This window comes from Notechis scutatus, chromosome 3 (genome assembly GCF_049901735.1).
Source record: "Notechis scutatus isolate UNSWTSFEM ecotype Mainland chromosome 3, rNotScu1.2, whole genome shotgun sequence".
Lineage (NCBI taxonomy): Eukaryota > Metazoa > Chordata > Lepidosauria > Squamata > Elapidae > Notechis > Notechis scutatus.
In genome coordinates, this window is record NC_142011.1 from 173,968,928 (window position 1) to 173,979,469 (window position 10,542).

Genomic DNA, 10,542 nt, shown 5'->3' on the forward strand with positions numbered 1-10,542 from the left:
TTCCATTCTTGTATATGCTCCAAAGTAGATCTTTTATTATTTTGATTTACTTTTCAGCACTTAAAATAACTGTCGGAGTCCTCTGCTCACTGATGACCAGAAAGTGGTCTTTTTTAGTTTTTGGTAATAAATTTCTTTTGATTGTTTGACACAAGAACAATGAAGGATTAACAATTCCATTTGTGGCCACAAAATTCCCCATCTGTTTAGGGAGTTTGTGTTCAACAAAAACTGGATGGAGACAAATGAACAAGCCAGCTGAGTCTGATGTTAATGACATCATTCATGAAAAAAAGAACATGTGGCATCATAAATCAAAAACTAATTGAACTTTCTGCTGATTGTATTGACTACTTGCTGAACATTTTAAATATTCCAAAAGGCTCTAGAACAATAACTTTCTTTTCATTTGAATTCTTTGTCATAGGGTTTGATGCCATAGGAGAGCTTCAGGTTGCTCAAAGGAAAGTCAAGTAGTGTAAGGCTCTATTTTGTTTTGTTTTAAGCCACAACTATTCAGATATTAAAAGCAAGAGTTCTAGTCTTTGACTTAGGCTAATTCACAGAGTGTTGGTCTCCTATTTCTAGGGCACTTAAGTTATAATTCTAACCACTTCAATGTGCATTCATAGAATATAAAAAGAAAAGCTCTCTAAAGCTTCTATATCTATCTATCTATCTATCTATCATCTATCTATCTATCTATCTATCTATCTATCTATCTCATTCATCTTATCCATCTATCCATCACTGAAAACTAAAATACTCTTTCCAAGGTATTAGTAATTAAAGGGATCATAATACAAAAACTAAAATATTTTTATTAAAAATAAAAGCAATTATGTAAATGTAAAATAATATTAAAACATCCACAATAGCCATAAACAGCATTCATCAATTTGTATCAGGAACAGGAACTTTCTTAAGTAACAATAGCAAAAACTGGAAAAAAAATCAAAAGCCCTCTCAACAGCTCATTCTTTATCTTGGGGGGAGGGCAGTCTGCTGTCACAAAGGAAGCTATTCCACAATACTGGAGCCATTATTGAAGAAATATTATTTCTTGGCTTCAATCCCCTTGACAGCATGGAAGTACATGATAAATAAGAGCCTCTTTCTCAATTTCCGTATGAGGATGGATCAGTTCTGGTTGGAGACAAGAGTCTAGAAAATATCTTGAATTAAGCCATTTAGCGCTCCATAGGTCAAAACAAGCACAGAGTAGAGGTGTAATGACCAGGTCATGTTTTACTGTTAAGAGGTAGGACTACATCTGAACCAATTGTTGAATCTTCAGAGCACTTTCATATGGATGCTAAATAAGAGAACTGAACTCTATGATATCCCTTAACTGAGTGGCACCAGGTTGCCTTTACAACAACAGAATGAAATTGTTCAGTAGGAAAGGAATGGAATTACTGCAACACAGTGCCTCGGTCCCCAATTCCTGCATGTGATTAATAAGGATAACTAAATTGTTGGTATCACATGACATTAAAAGATCCAAAAGGATTAAGTGGGAAACACTACCTCCATTTAATATAAGTCTTGACAAAGATAATTCATGAGCATGACAATGCAGTTGGCCTTAATCCTTGACTAGAAAAATTTAAGTAATCCTTTATAATAAAGCTGTTTCTCCAAAAGGCAAATAAATGCTGGACATTTCCAATATACTCTGCACTTTTATATAATATTTTATAGTATCATTCTGCTGAACACATAATTCCCATTGCATTGTCTCATTTCTCTTTTTTCATCTTCTAATCTTTTCTATTTCTTATCCTTCCTATTGGGTGCATATGATTTATCTTGTTTATAATTTATAATTAATGATTGTAACTATGATTATGACCTATAACCTATTACTTGCTGTTTATACACTGTGAGCTTATACACCGGAGACAAATTCCTTGTGTGTTTGCTCACACTTGGGTCTATTCTATTCTGTTCTATTCTATTTTCTATTCTATTTTATTTTGATGAAAATGTAACACATGTATCAGAGAAGAAGCTATTGGAACTTGATTAGCATTTATTCCATCTGGTGATCTTAGCATGAGTGTAACCCCACAACAAATCAGAATCATCTATTAAAATGCCTAACTATAGATATGAGTGATTTAAGCAAAATGTTTCTATTTGAAAATATTGAATTTGATGCTAAACAATTAAGAAATATAGAGCGATTTGCTTAGTAGTTTGGAAAGTGTAACTTATTCAAATAATCGTGTTTTTTGGTCTCAACATGTATTAATTATATAAGTCTTTATTTCTCTTAATAACTTAATATTTCTGATTTCATTTTTCACTGATGTCATTTCTCTAAAATACAAATAATTACACAAATACAGCCCAGCATTCCTTTAGCTTCCACTTACTATGCCCTTGGACAGCTGTAAATTATATATAAATGATCAGGGCTAAACAAATAAAATATTACTAGAATGGCACTGTGGTTTTAATGAATAGTAGAGCCAAAGTCTAGTAGAAGAATTCAACCCACGTGGATAGGAATACAAAATAGAAAATGTTTCAAGGAAGACTGAACTCACAGACTTACCCTGTGTTTTGTATACTTGGACATTCTGATCAAAAGGTTTTGGTAATCTCATCATAGAGCCAGATGAGATTACAAAAATATATTGATCAGAATGTCTATGGAGGTTCTCAGTTATCCAGGTCATGGTTGTCTCAAAAGGCACTTTTTTCAAACAACAATTGGACTCTTTTTTGAAGACATTTCACTTCTCATCCAAAAAGTTTCTTCAATTTTAACTGGTGGGAGGATGGAAGGATTTATACTCTTTGCAGTCAATAAGTCATTATTAATCAGAAATTCAGAACCATTGCATGAAGGCAGCCAAGAGAGGGGAATGAAATTGCACAGATTTACAGCTGCAGTGATGGAAATTTAGAAGTCTTCAGTGTGGATTCTTCCAAATCGGAGTACCAGCCAGGAGAAGATAAGTTGGACAGAGCTTTTGAAGAGTCCAGGAGATAGCCAGTGTTGTGGCTGGGTTCTCTGGAATTGGAAGTTGAAGTCCACACATATTAAAGTTGCCAAGATTGAGAAAGATTGGACTAAGCTATTGCCTCTAAAGAAAGCTGACAATTAATGCTGTACCATAATTGGCTTGAAATTTCTCATAAGTTTTATTTCTGTGCAATGAGGCTTCTGTTTTACTGCTTAATTAAGTGTACTGCTAATTAGGGGATACTTCAGGCATTTCTTCACATGTCTCTTGAAGGTGTAACTGGTGAACTTATTACTATTGGACATGGAAAGTGCTATGGGAGCTTGTAATTAAATAGAGTGCTATGATCTCAAGCTTGGATTGAATATAGAATTCATGTTGTTCTATTTGTGCTGAAAGAAGGAAGAAAGACAAATGATTTTTTACAGTTCCTTCTTTCCTTTCCTTCTATTTCCTGTAAAATTTTCTGAAGAGCTGAGAAACCATTTGGATTAGTATAAAAGATGGGGTATAAAACTCCAGGAACCAAAAAAAAAATGGAACTTGAAATCTATCAACAGGTGAAACTTTTCTGTTGCTTGGGAGATTATGTGCCAAATTGATTTGCTTTTGAATGGCTTTGGAGATATTTGGGGGGCAGCCACCTGCTGGGCCTGGATGCAATTAAGGTGAAAATGTCACTGTTTTAGTCAAAATGAAGCATTTATTCGAGTTCTGGCAAGTGGAGACTCTCTAACATGCTGACACTAAGGTAGAGATACATGTCTCTTATTTCCAAGTCTCTATCTTCAAAATAGTCTCTTTGTTTTTGCCCCCTATTGTTCTGCAACCTGTCCACAATCCCTCTGCTGTACAGAAAAATATTGTACCAAGACTCTAATGGAATAGCTGGGCTATTATTATACTTGCATTAATTATGTGCCTCTTTTTAAAAAAGTGAAATCTACTTCATTTAAATAAAACTTGGAGGAAGCACTAGGATACCCTTAGTAAAACTCAGAGTACTGCAGATTAGAATGCTCTGTAGCAGGGGTCGCCAACCTTTTGGACATCAGGGACCACCAAACTCATAATTTTAGATCCCAGGGACCACTAACCAGTTCTGTGGGCGTGGCCTAATTTGTGCGTGTGGCTTGGTGGTCATGGGACTGGCTGGGCATGGCTTGTATGTAAATATTATAAATATTTATATAAATATTGAATTTTTTTATAAAAAAGAGCAATTTTTACCCCAAAGCAGGCAGATTGAGTTGCTCACAGAATCATTCAGTGATCTATCTATCTGCCATCCCTAGCTCAGTCTCTCAAATTTGCTTGCCGTGAGTCTGCACTGAATTTTCTTGCAAGCAAACCTTCAGTCCAATGGAGGTTCGGCTGTACTTGAAAGCAGAGCCGAAGATCTAAAGACTAGCTAGAAAGCAAGAAATCCAACCATTTCCTGCTTCCTAGCTAATCTAAATCTCCCGGCACAGCAGAACAGCTGATGGTCGGAAAAAGGAAAAATAGCAATTTAGCAGGCAAGTTTACCGGGTAAGGAGTAAGTGGGCAGGGAGGGTTCCTGTGGGCCATGTGGGCGGCACAGCCTTGTGTTTCTGCACAGCCTGGATTAATTGCTTTGGTGGGGGGTGCTCTGAGGTTGAGATTTCTCTGTGGCCCACCAAAATTTTCTCACGGCCCACCGGTTGGTGACCGCTGCTCTGTAGCAAAGGGAAAGAACTTCTGACAAGCAATCTTTGAGTCCAAGGTTGCTTGTCACAAGTTTGTCCTTTAAAAACCCAGTCCAGGTGGTATCGTCTTTCATTCTTGTTATGACAAAAGAGATGACTTGAAAACTATTCTTTGCACTGAACTGTTGTGCAGTGAACTTTCAATGTAAGGTCTGAATATTCTATAAATAGTTCAACTTTATATTTATGAGCATGCACAGACATGTCTATGTATTTAGATTTGCTCAATTTAATCATGTTTTTGATTCTCTAGTTAGGGAAAACATTGTCATCCTAAACTCTTCTTCTTTGGTATAAATATATTTTCTTACCATTAACTGAATAGAGTGTTTGCATCTCAATGCTCCTAAATTATTCAGCTTGGCAGATGTTGTTCATTAGATCTGTAAATGTTATTTGACAATTTGACATCTATTTTTCCACTTATTGCATTTGCTGACCCTTGATGTGATCCATTAGTTGCTGTAGAGAAAGAGCTCACAAGATTAACTTCAGGGCCACTGTAACACTCCAGGCATCTAACAACTAAAGTTACTGAAATCCATGTGAATGTGGCAAATCTAGTTGAGTAAGGCTTGGTCTTATCCTGTTACCTGCGAAATGTTTCATTCTGTAACTCATGAGAAAATGAATGGCTACTTGGAACTGATAATTGCCCCTATGTCCTATAGATCCATGTCCCTCCTGTCCATATAAGATCTGCCAAGATATGACATGTGGATACATGTTTGAATTCATGTTTGGAAGGTGGTTCCGTCTGCATTGAATAAAGAGGTGGTGCCCCTCTCCTCAATAAACCATCACTAGACCTAACAGTTCTGGAAATTTTTCCACCTCCTTTCTTTCAAAACAGCAAGGTATTCTCTTACCAATTAATGTTGGTGCTGCATTTCTCTTCTGCATCCCACCCTGACTGCAGTGTGACTTCAGCAAGTTGTACTATATAGTTTTCCTTTGGCAAAGACAAATGCAAAATAGGACTTACTGTAAGTAGTTCAGCCTATTGTTCATTGCCATCTCATCATCTTCATCAACTATGACACTTACCAATTCTTTGTCTTTCCTCTTGTTCTGCACATACCCAAATAACACCTTTTGTTATTTTGGGCATTCATTGCAAGCTGCAGATCATTCTGAGCTGTAGCTTTCATGACCACATACTTGAATATTTAGGCTATGGTTTTGTCATCCCATCCATCTGGAGTAATATCCTTCTCTTCTGCCAGTCCCACCCTCAAGGTTCAAACATCTCCAACTCTGGTATCTTTTCAATATGCCTTAAAAATTGGCTTTTTCTCCACATTCAGAATAAGATGGTTCATATATGTTTGTTTCACCCTCCCCATATTGCATTTTCTTATTTATTTATATAACATTTTGTTTTTAATTTGTACATATGGCATAGTTGCTGTGTACTGGATGATCTTATACATTAAATAAAGATGCAGACAACAGACATACAGGTAGTCCTTCCCTTACAGCCATTCACTAGTGACTGAAGTTACAATGGCAGAGAAAAAAGTGACTTATGACCATTTTTCATACTTACGACAGTTGATCAGCCATGTGATCGAAGTTTGGATGTTTGGCAACTGGCTCTTATTTTTGACGTTTGCAGTATCCCAGGGTAAGGTGATCACCTTTAAGTGAAGCTGATTCACTTAACAACCATATAACTTGCTTAACAACTGTAGTGATTCGCTTAACAATTGTGACAAGAAAGATTTAAAATGGGCCAAAACTCACTTAACTATCTCACTCAGCAACAAAATTTTGGGCTCGGGTGTAGTCCTAAGTCAAAAACCACCCATACTATTTTCTTCAACACATTGGTTTAGAACTCTGGAAATTGCAGGCCAAACCAATTAAAAATGTCAGATATAGGAAGGCTGATATAAAACCCTTCCTAGTATGCAATAATCTCCCTTTCTTGATTAGTATGAAAATTTATAAGCTAAAATGTTTTCTGAAAAGAATTATTTGGAAAGCAGCAAAGCTATCAAGATCTTACCAATTCTTTTCTTAGGTCAACTTTGTACAATGCTTATTCTCAGAAGCTTTTCATGGCTCTACCAGATAATTTTTTTTGAAAGGGACGGGGTAGGCATCTGGTGAAACTCAATCATTGCATAAGGGATTTCCACCCCTAAAAATACAAAAGATTTTTTTTTTCCAGGCCAACAATTATGCAGTAGCAATAATCCCAGAGAGCGTGCCAGATGACCCGCTTGTTGCACTTATAATGACATGCCATCTGGTGTCTAGAACAAATGATGCCTGGCCGTTTGCCAAAGAGGACTCCTCCCAAGTGTTGAGTCAATCTATTTTGTTGTGGCAAGCTTTGGGGAGCTCTACTCTCCCACAACTGAATGCACCGCATTCACTTAGAAACGTCTGTTGAGTGTTTTATATATATAAGTAAAGCCTACTCAATTCTAGGCAGATTTTTCTGTTATGAATCAGACATAGATGAGACACTGGGCGATGGGAAGTTAATCTATGTTAACTTCTGCATAATGGTTATCATTCCAAATAGTTCTGTGACATGGTTAACAATATACAGTATATAAGGGCCTAAAGAGTCGGTGAAATAGTCTGTCTTCTACCTGTATAGCTTACCACAAACATTTTCAAAATTCATTAAGATACAAAGTAGTGCATCTTACTACATATATTATTTCAAAAATAATAGCTGCACCCAGAAAAATTGTACTGGAATCAGTCTGTTTTCTACATCATCAGTCTGTCCCTACATGCAAAATATAGTTCAAGGCCAGTGTGGCACAGTTATAATTAGAATGTTAGGATAAGCTTGGCAAAACCTAGATTCTGATCTCCGCTTAAGGACAATGCATACCGATTATTTTCCATTGCACCTTGAATCCCACATTGAGCTCCTCAAGAGGAAAGCAATGGTATCATGTATGAAAGGCAACTTACCTTTCTGTACACATTAAGGAAAGGAACAGCTACCTCTGTTATTAACTTACAGGAATTTGTATAACCATCCTACTTTTACAAACATTCAGAGTGCTTAAATCAGTGACAAGAACAAGTTAGCAGCAGATTTATTAGTAAAACCAGAGGTAGAAAAGAGTCAAGGATCTCCATGGGAAGATTTTTGTAGGAAAATAATAAAAAGATACTTTACCACAGCTACTACAAAACTTTGTCACTTCCAGATATTTATGCTTTAAATGTGCTGAATTATATTGCTTATACAAAGTGTCCTCAAAATCTCCCCTACCTCCAACCCACACTTCTTCTCCTATTAATTTAAAAAGTTTGCTGAAATTTAGAGCCTATGTTCTGTCTTTCATTTTTAGGTATCACACTCCCTCCAATCACATATAGGTTCTTCATTATATATTCCCATCAACTAACCCTACTCCCACTCTTAGTAATACTGTAATTCTAATTTCTCTTTATCTTTCAGGTCTTTCTTCAAAATTGTCCCTTGATTTCATCCCCAAGTATCCTTGTCTGACAAATTAGTTTTACATCTCCTGTTCTCACCAAAGTACAAGGCAAAATTGCGTTTCCAAGAATTCCAGTATTTGGTTGTTCCAGACAGTAACTTAGTAAGTAGAAGATTAATGGACTTCTGGTGAAAAGATGGCCAACTGAAGACATGCCTAGGGAAGAATCCCTGAAGTGTTTTCCCCTGGACTGTAGCTTTTTCAACTTACCAACAGAAGGAACTGGCATTCCTTTAGATTATATGACTCTCCTGGCTTAGGGAAAGTCCTAGAATTATCTCACAAGATCCTCCAATATAGCAAAGGTCTGCAAAAAGTTTCAGGAGCTGTACTTTGAAGCAGCCTGCATGTCGAAAGCTGGGGGGAACAGGGCTGCAATCAGTTCATTGTTGAAGAAGCAGCTGTTTTGATATTTATTTTTCAAACGGACAGTAAGTTGTTCCTTTCCTTTCTTAATCTTTTTAAGGACTATTAATTTTTATTAAGCTAAAAGAGGCTTTCTTTAGCCACAGCCTGTTAAAAAGTTAAAGAAGGAATTAAGAAGATGGAGCAATTAGAGATGTATTTGAAAAATCTTTAAATAAAATCCATCAGTTCATAGATCAGCTATGCTCCAAGAATGTTAAAAAAAATAAAGTTTTAAAAAGGATGTATAGAAGAAAAAATATTCTGAGGGTGATTTGAAGGGAGTGATCTAAATTTAATGAGTTAATTGGAGTTAGTTGGTATTTTATTGGTCTCAAAGTTTAAAGTATATATGTTAAGAGGAAGTTTTAAAAAGATATATTAGAATGTTTTGGTTTTAGAAATATTTTTAAAGAAAAGTTTAATGTTTTAAAATGGATGAAAAAAGTATTTTTCCTTTGTTAAAGAATCTGAAAGAATACAATGAATTTTGTTAATATAAATGATAGTTTATAAAGTGCAAATAGAAATATATAATATTTCCACAGCAAGAAAGATAAAGCAGAAATAGTTAAATTGATTGTTTTATTCAAAGAGGAGAATATATTTAATTATATTTTTTATTTGGATATCACTTCTGGATTTTATGCTTGTGATGGAAAAAAAATGAAACTTTGACTTCAGTTTTACTGATTAGATAGATTTGTTGTTATAGAAATGGCTAGTTATATATTAATGTGTAGAAGTAACAAGTTGAGGATGTAATGTAGTGCGTTAATAAAAGTCAGAAGTCAACACTTTTTTCTTTCTTCCCTTGTACTTCATATTTTCTTTCCCACTCTTTTTCCTTCCCTTAATTTCCTATTTTTATTTGTATTTTATACATTGATAAAACAATAAGTCATGAGCAATGGGAATAATATAGAGAAGGCAAATAATTGATTATGTGGGAAACAAATAGTGCATACAAATTCACACACGTCTTTTAAATAAAATATCCATTAAGAAAGCACATGAATGTTTTATTTATGGTGTTAATGTGGGACTGCATTTTATGCAAAATCTGTTTGGTGAAACCAAATCTGTAGCAAATTAACAATAACAATCCCCAAACAATATCCACAAACAGCACTTCATCAATATTTTAATCTTATAATTGAAGCTAAAACTTTAAAACACACATATTAATAAATGCTGTTACTCTCTAACATGCATGCTTGGCTCTTGCAGATATATTCCACTTAAACATAAAAATGCAAATGCGTCTAAAACTGAAAAAAGTACAAAAATGTTTAACACATCAATGGCTTAAAACAGGAAAGGGGGAAATGTGCTAAAAGCAACAAAAGAGCAATTAAATTAAATTGTCAACCAATAGCAATTCCATTTTGTGCTACTAACCAGAGACCTATGTTAAGTTTTGACACTGGTGACTTTGGTACCATTAAAGAAACCCTACTTGTAAATGTACAAACCTTGTGCGAAGTAGTATATATAGTTTAGATATAAAAAAATAACATGGATAGAATCCAGAAACTGCAAGGCACTGTTAATGTATGTACTGCAAAATTTGTATCACATTCACTCCTTTTCTCATCCCACCACTACACCTTTCTTCTAACATCCATTCCAAAAGAAAAGAAAAAGAAAAAAATCCACCAGAGAATTCTTCAGAGTACTTCCAGAATAATTCAGGAAGTTATAATCTGAGAGGGAAAAAATCCAAAAAGCATGCTTTAGGGCAACACATATGCACACACACCCTTTGGACCTTGGCATATTGATTGCAATTGATACAACCCATTTAAGTACAATTAAGAAACTACATATACCCAGCAGTAAAGGGATTCATACATGTGTAAACTACTTTATGAATTCTCATCAAAGCTGAAACAGCTTACTTAGAGTTAGACTAATATACTTTGTAAGGAGAAAATGTTGGGCATGCTGGTA